This window comes from Balaenoptera acutorostrata, chromosome X, assembly GCF_949987535.1.
Source record: "Balaenoptera acutorostrata chromosome X, mBalAcu1.1, whole genome shotgun sequence".
Taxonomy (NCBI): domain Eukaryota; kingdom Metazoa; phylum Chordata; class Mammalia; order Artiodactyla; family Balaenopteridae; genus Balaenoptera; species Balaenoptera acutorostrata.
In genome coordinates this window covers 44,428,770-44,439,112 of record NC_080085.1, presented here as the reverse complement: position 1 = coordinate 44,439,112, position 10,343 = coordinate 44,428,770, and the positions used below count along the sequence as shown (strand labels likewise).

The 10,343-nt window shown below is 41.1% G+C and overlaps 1 pseudogene; it reads right to left on the bottom strand.

Annotated features, from left to right (window-relative positions):
• Positions 1-4,287: 4,287 nt before the first annotated feature.
• The window catches only part of LOC114237080 (centromere protein V-like protein 3), a 46,841-nt pseudogene continuing 40,785 nt past the window's right edge, over positions 4,288-10,343 (bottom strand).

Here is a 10,343-nt window from a genome sequence, read left to right as displayed (position 1 = left end):
AGATTCCCAGGGGTCCTGGAATGCTTCTGTTCCACACTGATGTGTGACACAGGGCACAGAGTTAATGGTTTCCCCTGGAGTATAGCTGGTCTTCTTAGGTTCCTTTGTATCTCATCCTGGAGAAAGGACAAGATTAGGAGATGAGTATTATTATTGTAACCATTTTAGAGATGAGGACCCTGAAACTGAAGCCCAGAGAAGTTTATTATCTGGTCCAAGAATAGGGGCCTCATCTCTGTGCTCCCACAGCACACTGTGCTTTCCCTAGCCACACTCTGTTGTAAGCTGACTGTTATTTGTCTTTCTCATCCACTAGATGGAAGTGATAGATGCCTAGGGACTGCATTTTTTAAAATGCAATTTTTTTATATATATATACATTTATTTATTTATTTTTGGCTGCACTGGGTCTTCGTTGCTGCGCGTGGGCTTTCTCTAGTTGTGGTGAGCAGGCTTCTCATTGCAGTGGCTTCTCTTGTTGTGGAGCACGGGCTCTGGGCGCACGGGCTTCAGTAGTTGTGGCACACGGGCTCAGTAGTTGTGGCTCGCGGGCTCTAGAGCACAGGCTCAGTAGTTGTGGCGCACGGGCTTAGCTCTGCGGCATGTGGGATCTTCCCGGACCAGGGCTCAAACCCGTGCCCCCTGCATTGGCAGGCGGATTCTTAACCACTGCACCATCAGGAAGTCCCTGCATTTTAAAAAATTTATTAAAAATTTAAAAAGTTTATTTTATTGAAGTATGATTTGATTTACAATGTTGTGTTAATTTCTACTATACAGCAGAGTGATTCGGTTATACATATACATATACATTCTTTTTCATATTCTTTTCCATTATGGTTTATCACAGGATATTGAATGTAGTTCCCTGTGCTATACAGTAGGACCTTGTAGTTTATCCATCCTATAGATAATAATTTGTATCTGATAATCCCAAACTCCCAATCCATCCCTCTCCCACTCCCCTCCTCCTTGGCAACCACAAGTCTTTTCCCTATATTCATGAGTCTGTTTCTGTTTTGTTTCATTTGTGTCATATTTTAGATTCCACATATAAGTGATATCATATGGTGTTTGTCTTTCTCTGGCTGACTTACTTCACTTAGTACGATAATCTCTAGGTCCATCCATGTTGCTGCAAATGGCATTATTTCGTTCTTTTTGGTGGCTGAGTAGTGTTCCATTGTATATAGGTACCACATCTTCTTTATCCATTCATCTGTCGATGGACATTTAGGTTGCTTCCATGTCTTGGCTATTGTAAATAGGGCCGCTATGAACATAGGACTGCATGTATCTTTTCGAATTATGCTTCTGTAGGGACTGCATTTTGTTCACTGCTCTATCCTAGCATGGAGAGCAGTGCTAGGCAGCTAGTAGGCATAAAATGGAGTAAAGCTGGAGAGATAATAAGGTATGAGGTGGGGTAGGATGAGGTTCTATCTGACATGATTCCTCTGTTAGTGGCTTGGATGAATGAAGACAGGTGTATGTCTGAGAGGGCAGAGAAGAAATGATGTATGTTGTCTGATGAGTCCATTAAATGGGGAAGGAGCATCTAGCATCCTGCAGACTTGTAGCCTATTACTTCTTCTATCCCGCCGCTAGACTGCTCTGACTCTCACTTTAAGTGGCCAAAAATGGCACCTGAGAGAATGTATGTTAAATTATCTGGATCCTAGAGCCAACTACAATCATGATCATTGATCCTTCTTATCAATGCCCTGATATAATAACAGCAACAACACTAGCAAATTCTTATTGCGTGCTTGCTAGGTGTCACTCACTGTGCCAAGAGATTATATGCATGACCTCATTTAAACCTCACAGTGAAGTTGAGTGTGGGCTTTTCCAGACTTTGCAAAGCCAGACATCAGTAGGTAGAAGACTTGGGATTTCAGCCCAGGCCCAAATGCCAAGTCCTTGCTCTTCCCTTGAAGTAAGAGATGCCTAAAGCATGGCACATAGACCACTGTAAGTGTCCGCAATGACTTTAATGGTACATGGATGAACATCTCATATACAATTTTAAAGTGTATTCTATTTTTTGTGCAGTAGAAGAGAAGACAGCTAACACATGAAGAAATATTGAGGACTTCTTCGGAGGCAGGGGGAAAAACATTGAAATCACACAGCCTGTGCAAGACCCTTTAAAGACTCCCTTGAACACCTCTGTCCTTTCCCCACTGGGTCTAAGCTGCTTATCGCTTCTCTTTCCCTCCAATTCCCCATCCCCAAACACCTGGGAGGTCATCCCCTTGCCCCAACAGCTGGTCCAGTGTCAGGTTCTAGCACTTTCTCTCATCCCTTTTCACCAGCACAACAGTTCTCGACTTGCATTCTCACACCAGCCCAGGACACATACATTGTATGCCAGCTTAACAATGCTGTCTGAAACTCCTGAACATGGGTTTTAACCAAATAAACTCATGAATGATTTGCACACGGCATAGAGAAGCAGAAAATAGTCAACATTCACTTTGAAAGAAAAGTCACTCTGAGGAAAAGAGAAAAATCATATATACACATTTCTTTGTACAAAAACACTAACATGATAGAAGCATGAAGTCTTGAACCATTTTTTTTTTCTTTCTCTCTCTGGATCCCATCCATGCAATGGAATGTCATATAGGTGTAACTCTAAGTGCAATTTAGTATTTTCTGACCACCAAGATGATGGAATCTCCTGGGGCATATATGTAAGTTAATGTTCTCCCTCCCTTTCTACCTCTTCTAGCTCAGCTCAACCTCTAGATGGTGAAGGGACAAGCTATTCCAAATAACAAAGGAGGAAGCTTGCGGAGTAGGGGGACATGTTAGAGAAACCGGGTCATAAATTCCCTCCCTCCAGTTTGGGGTGGGGGATGATGGAAAAATGAGGGGTAGGGATTGAAGGATGATAGCTTCTCTGTGTGATGGTACAGTCATGTTACTCACAATTATACATGGAAACATATCTACTTAGTTGGATTTTATTTGTTTATTTATTTAAAAAATACATTTAAATGCTTTTATTATTATTATTATTATATTTTTTGGCTGCACCATGTGCAGCTTGTAGGATCTTAGCTGCCTGACCAGGGATCGAACCCGGGCCCTCGGCAGTGAAAGCAAGGAGTCCTAACCACTGGACCACCAGGGAATTCCCCTGAGTTGGGTTTTAATTTTGTTGATAAGTTAAGCAATTCAATGCATATTGTATGCCCATCTAATGAAACATATGTACAGAAGAGAAACAGCAAGAAAATGACAAATTGAAAGAACTCCAGACCCTTTTACCCAAGTGCTAGAACACTGAAGATATTTATTGGAACTTTACTCCTATGAAATATTATTACCTTAGTGAAAAGCTGGAAAAAAACTAAACATCCATCAGAAGTTGGTTAAATAAGTTATGGAAGAGCCATATTTTAAAATTCTATGAAGCCATTAAGTGATGATGTTTATACATATCGTTTGGCATGAAAAGACGCAGACCACCTATTGTTTGATAAAAATCTCCAGTATCAAGAAATTACTTATAAATTAATGCTGATTTTGTCATAAACAACATAGTAATACATATTTTCTACTTATTAAGTATTTATTTCTGAATACTTAACACATGTACAAGACAGGAATTTCAGAACATCAAACAGGGATAGAGTACACAGATACCTCTCTCACTCTTCTGTCTCCCTGTCCCCCTACCCAGAGACAGATTCCAAAACAAAACCAAGCAAAATGACAGCATCATTTGAAAAATAAGCACAATGAGGTATGTAATACTAATAAATCTTAAACATAGTATATAAAAATACATTAAATAAACAATGTAGCTGAAAATAACACCTATGTCTAAGTAGCGAAAATGTGAGTGCCGACCTGAAACACACACAGGGATAAGCAATAGAAAACGTCCTAAAAATGTTTAGGAAACCGTCTGGATGTAGTGGTCCTATGTACCAGATGCAACTGCTAAAAACAATCCTGTTCACAATAGCGCCATAACCGTACAGTACATATGAACAATCGGCAAATGATTTGTGAGAACTGGGTGATGTAAAAGATGACTTGAAAAAGTAGAGCCACTACTTGTTGATTGGACTGGAAAATGATCATTATCGTTGTACCCAGACAAATGTGTGCTCAGGTTTTTTGTTTTTACTGTCATTATGAGCAAGTCCATTGGAAAACACTGGCAGGGCAGGAGTAGAAACTTGGCGCGACATCACGGGTTCGCCAGTCCAGAAACAGACCTCCTTCACACACTGTCCTTGACAAGCACTGAGGTGGTTCCCTCGTGTTTCAGGCGTGTTGCGGGCCCAGTGCCTGCCCCTCTTCGGGGAGAGAGGCAGGGGCTCACTTGGTGGACCCAGTCTGGACGGCTTTGTGCTCCTTCATGACCCCCTCCCCCACAGTCGCCACTGTTGAGCTCCTCGACGACCACGCTGCGCACGGTGCTCGCGTCCAGGCAGTGCGTGCCCGCGCCCAGGAAGTGTGAGGCGACGCCGTAAACTCTGGGGTGAGAGACTAACGCGTGGAAAGTCCGCACCCCGCACCTGCCGCAGAAGCTCTGCAGAGCTGGGTGGGTGCGGGATCGGTACGTCATGATGCTCCTGGCGCCCAGGAAGAGCATGAAGCACGAGACCGGGACGAGGAAGTGTGGGTGCTGCTTCTTCCTGCACAGCCTGCAGCTGCAATCCAGAACTCACAGGTTTGCAGGGGCCCAGGCTCAAATTTAACCGTGCGGCAGTGGTTCACCCCCAGTGTAGTTCACCAGGCCTGGGGACTCGAAGGTGTCCAACAAACTTGGCCGTATGCATGCAGCTGAGGCCTCACAGCTTCCCCAATGTCTCCAGCGCTCTGGCTGCACGCCCAGGTGTATCTCGTTGAGGGGGACACGGAGGGCGCCGGCAGCTTCGGGGCTTGCGGCACGCCTTTGGAGCCCGCCTCCCGGGCCCGCCGCCACCAGCGCTTCTGCTGAATCCTGACCGCATCCCACCTGGCCGCCGCTGGCCTCCTCCCCGCCGCGTGGCTCCCCACCCGGATTTGGATAGGTGGGCACCGCGTGTCCCTGACCGGACGGCTGCGCAGGCGGCGGCAGGGTCCCCGGTTTCCTTTCGGACCCGCGGCTGAACGTCCGCGCTGCTCCTCACTCTGCCCAAAGTGCCTGCAGCCTTCAAGTGTGTGCCCACCGCCCCTGGTTTCCCAGTAAGTTACTGAGCAGCCTCATTGCATCAGCCTGATTGACCACTTGTGCTGTGAAGAGACCCTTCCCTTGACCCTATGAAACAGCCTTTACTGGCCTGCAATTCTAGCTGAGCCTATCAGCTGCTCCTTCTTCTAACTACTGTTTTCTATTGTCGATGTAAATCAGCAGCCTAATCTTAAAATACTGAAACACTGAAAATACTGAAGACCTTTTAGCTAGCAGGCAGCAGCAGGCAGAATAGTTCAAAATAAGCATTGTTCACCTAGTAGAGTCAAACTGAGGCATACAAAAAGACTTTCAGGGATGAGAGTGTGTAGTGTGAGTAGTTGTGCTAAAGTTGGGAGTAGTAAAGGTGATGACCCACAGTAGTGTGTTACAACACACCAGTGGATCCACAGAGAAACTGGATGTTAACCTCAATACAGGACGAAAAGTCACTTACTTAAATTCGTTCTCTAAGAACAGGAAGTAAAAGAAGAAACAATACATTAATTTGTCCATCTGTACCAAGAACAAATTAACAGCTCTGGGAAGCATAGATAGGAAGCTGAACCGTTCTCTGGAGATTGATGTGATCATTGGGCATGGCCAGAGGAGAGACCCCACAAAATGAACACAGATCCTATTCCCTGAGGTGTAGCAGTTAAGCAGTGAGGAGTCTTCAAAAAATTGCTTCCTGAATTAAGTAGTGACATCTACACATATTGGCTGCAAGCAGAGATGCACAAATCCACCCGCAATCTAAATTCAGTCATTCTTAACATTTTGTCATATACACATATCTATATGCATGCATATATGTATGTAGTTTTTCAAAAACATTTTTAAGTAAGATACACGTATCAGTGCCATTTCGTCTCTCAGTACTTCAGCACTCCTGGCCTAGGAATAAAGACATAATTTATAGCCACAATATCATTATCACACCTATAAGTCAATGATAATTTCCTAATTTCATCTAACTTCCAGCGTAATAGGGAAGACCTTTTGTAGTCTATTACAAGTTAATCACTAAAGGGATGTTGCCTAAAAAGCTTAAATTATACATAATGGCCCATCTCTGGGAACCCTGCCTCCCAGGTAATGAGTGTTAAGCTAAAATACTTTTGTTTAGCTCATAGGAAATGTCCTGACCAGGCCCACCTGTGAATGGCTGTACAAAGGAACAAATTAACACATCCCCTCCGGAGTCTGGCTGGAACCAGGGCTTTACCCCCTCCCCTTTTAGTATAAAAGAAGCCTGAATTTTAACTCAGGGAAGGTGTTTCTTTGGGACACTAGTCCACCCTCTTCTTGGTCTGCTGGCTTTCCGAATAAAGCTGCTATTCTTTGCCCCACCCAACAACTCATCTCTCAATGTATTGGCCTGTCGTGCGGTGAGCCGCACAAGCTTGGACTCAGTAACACCAGTATATATTTTAAATTTCCAAATTGTTTCCTAAATGTGTTTTTAAAATTTCCCCCCTCAACACAGGATCTATTAAAAACCACACATTAAATTTGGTTATGAAAAAAAAATTTGGTTATGTCTTTTTAGTGTGTTTAATCTAGAACAATCTCACCACCCATTTTTCTCTCCATGATACTGATTTTTTTTTTTTAACAGACCAGGTCTGTTACCTGCTGATTTTACCTGATTGCTTCCTTGTGATGTCATTTAGATTGTTCTTCTACCCAATATATTTCCTATACAGCTAAAACTCAGGGCTAAAGGTTTGATTAGATTCAAGTTACACATTTTGGCAAGTATGTTGTTTTGGCAGATGTTGTTGCATACATCATACTGCATCACATCAGAGGTTCATAATGTCAAGTTGTCCCAGTAGTAATGACACTAAATGTTACTCTTCATTAAAATGATGATTGCCAGGTTTCTCCGTTGTGAAGGTACAGTTTTTCCTTTGCGATAAACAAGTAATCTGAGAGGTGTTATTTTGACACTGTGTAACTATCTTGTTCCTTTCCAACCTTTTGCCTAATGGTTTAAGAATCCATTGATAACCTTTGATTGAACCAATTATTTTATTGTTAAATTACAAAATAGTGATTTTCTGATTCTAAATTTTCTTCTACTTTTATTAGCTTTCATTCATCCGTAAAGATGAGCTTTCTCTCATCAACTGCAGATGGACTATTTCTCCTTTAAAGGCAGGGTATGTACTTTATTCTTTACTCTGCAAACTGACAATTATAGGTAAAGAGTAGGAGTAATATTCTAATTCGAAAAGATACATGCACCCCAATGTCATAGCAGCACTATTAACAGTAGCCAAGGCATGGAAGCAACCTAAATGTCCATCGACAGATGAATGGGTAAACAAGATGTGGTGTATATATATACACAATAGAATTTTATTTGGCCATAAAAAAGAATGAAATAATGCCATTTGCAGCAACATGGATGGACCTAGAGATTATCATACTGAGTGAAGTAAGCTAGACAGAGAAAGACAAATATATGATATCACTTATATATAGAACCTAAAAAATAATACAAATAAACTTATTTACCAAACAGAAACAGACTCACAGACACAGAAAACAATCTTACGGTTACCAAAAGGGAAGGGGGAGGAGGGATAAATTAAGAGTTCGGGATGAACAGATACACACCACTATACATAAAATAAACAACAAGGATTTAGTGTATAGCACAGGGAACTATATTCAATATCTTGTAATAATCTATAATGGAAAAGAACCAGAAAATATGTATAAATGAATCACTTTGTTGTACGCTGAAGCTAACACAATATTGTAAATCAACTATTCTTCAATAAAATAAAAATTTAAAAAGGGTAGCAGTAATAGTTATTTCCAATTACTGAAAATTATTCCCTCTCTCTGTCTCTTTCTCTGTTTTCCTCTGGGTATTATTTTGGACTCATGGATTTTTATTTATTCAGTAATTTACAGTCAATTTTTTAAAGTTTAAATTGTCCCAACTTTGGCCCACGGGAACCCTTTCAAACAAGCTCCTTCCTGTATCCTTTTGCATTTACTCATTAATCTTTGAGCACTTCCTTGTTTTCCAAATCAACTAGATGCCCCAGGCTCTCCTTGGACTTTTACTATCCTGGCCCTGGAATTACACATTTCTACAAAGAGCTCTGGTTTCTTTTAGTGGAGCATTGTATTCAGAACAATGCCTGGGTACATCATGACACGCTTTTTATTACTGAACTTTTTATTGTGGTAATTGTGGGTATGCATACAGTTGTAATATATAACATGGAAAGATTCCTTGTACCCCTTACCCAATTTCCCCCAATGATAGCATTTTGCAAAACTATAGTATAACAACTAGGATATTTTTATTGATGAAATCCATCAGATTTCCCCAGTTTTATGTATACTCTCTTGTGTGTGTGTGTGTGTGTGTGTGTGTGTGTGTATTTATTGATAGTCCTATAGTATAAGCCTGACAGTTGGCTTTTCTTTTTGTAATGCAAGTACCTGACTTAAGCTTTGATTGTCTAGGCATCCACTACAAAGGTGGCTATCTCAATAAACACAATTGCCACCTATGTGACCACATAAAGAACCTGGCTGAACCCCACAGTCACCCCAAACTCCTTTCAGAGATCTTGGATGATTTTTATAGCTGACCGTTTGGGCCGCTTGTCTTTTTTTCTTCCCGACCTTTAAATTCCCACTCTTATGTTTTAAATTCACCAATATAAAGTGCAGACAAAAAAATGTTTCTTGCCATTTCAGTAAACAACAAATGTTGCCCACGACCAAGCCATCAGCCACTGCAGCCAACCCCCCCCCCCCACCTCCGCAATGGTGCACACTGAGGGGAATTCAGGATGGAGAAAACCAGGATACTGACCCTAGGTAGTTAAGATGCATATATATCTAAGGAAACATTTCAGTGACCCCAGTTTCTTGCATCTTCCCCTACATAGAAAAACACTAAAATCAACTTGAGATGTCTGTTTTTGTGATTAGCAGTAATCTTCTGATGTTCGACTATATTTTTTTTTCAGCAAAAACTCCTATATATCCCGGCTCCTCCTTTACCTCTTCAGAACACTTCCTCAGAGTTGAGAGGCTGTCTCCCAGGCAATAGTCCTCAGTAAGTTCCCTGAGTAAAACATAACTCATGACTTTTAGGTTGTGTGTTTTTCTTCCATCGACAAGAGGGAGCCCATAAAACACAAGGCCCCCCACTCTAGACCTCTAAAAGCAGAACCCCAGATCTTGCCCTCTCTCTCTACCTGTGACCTTGCTGTGTGGCCCCAGGTGTGCTATGTCATTTCCAGGACCTGTAAGTAATAAACCTCTTTTTCAAAGTTTCTTGATGGTTATTGCTGCATGTGTCTTGTGATTATAATAAGAACCACAAGGGCCAGTCCAGCCACAACATTGATTATTGATAGGTTGAGACCAGCACAAAACAAGTTCTATGCAATTCTATCACATATATAGGTAATTATCCCATCATCACAATTATTAACCACTGGTATGATAAATCTGTTTAATGTTTCTAAATTTTGTCATTTCCAAAATTTGATATAAATGAAATCAAACAATATGTAGCTATTTGAGATTGGCTTTTATTCACTCAGCATAATACTCTGGGTAACGTCCAAGTTGTTGGGAGTATCAATAGTTCATTCTTTTTATTGCTGAGCAGTATTCCATGGTGTCTGTTTTATACAGTTTGTTTAAAAATTTACCTGCTGAAAGACATCTGGGATGTTTCCATTTTTTAGTTATCACAAATAAATCTTCTATGGACACTATGTACAGGTTTCTGTATGAACATAAGTTTTCTTTTCTTTAAGATAAAGAGTTCATTTGCTGGGGTGTATGGTAGTTGTATATTTAGTTTTATAAGAAACTGCCAAACTACTTTCCAGAGTGGCTGTACAATTTTACAATTTTACCAGCAATGCATGTGATCCGATGATGTCTCCATATTCTCCCCAGTGTTTAGTGTTGTCATTAATTTTTATTTTAGCCATTCTGATAGGTGTGTAGTGATATCTCATTGTGGTTTTCACTTGCATCTTCCTCATGGTTAATGATATTGGACATCTTTTCATGTGCTTATATGCCATCTGTGTATCCTCATGTCTTTGTCCATTTTCTAATTGGGTTTGGTTGGGATATTTTTTTTTTTTTTTTTTTTTGGTTGGGA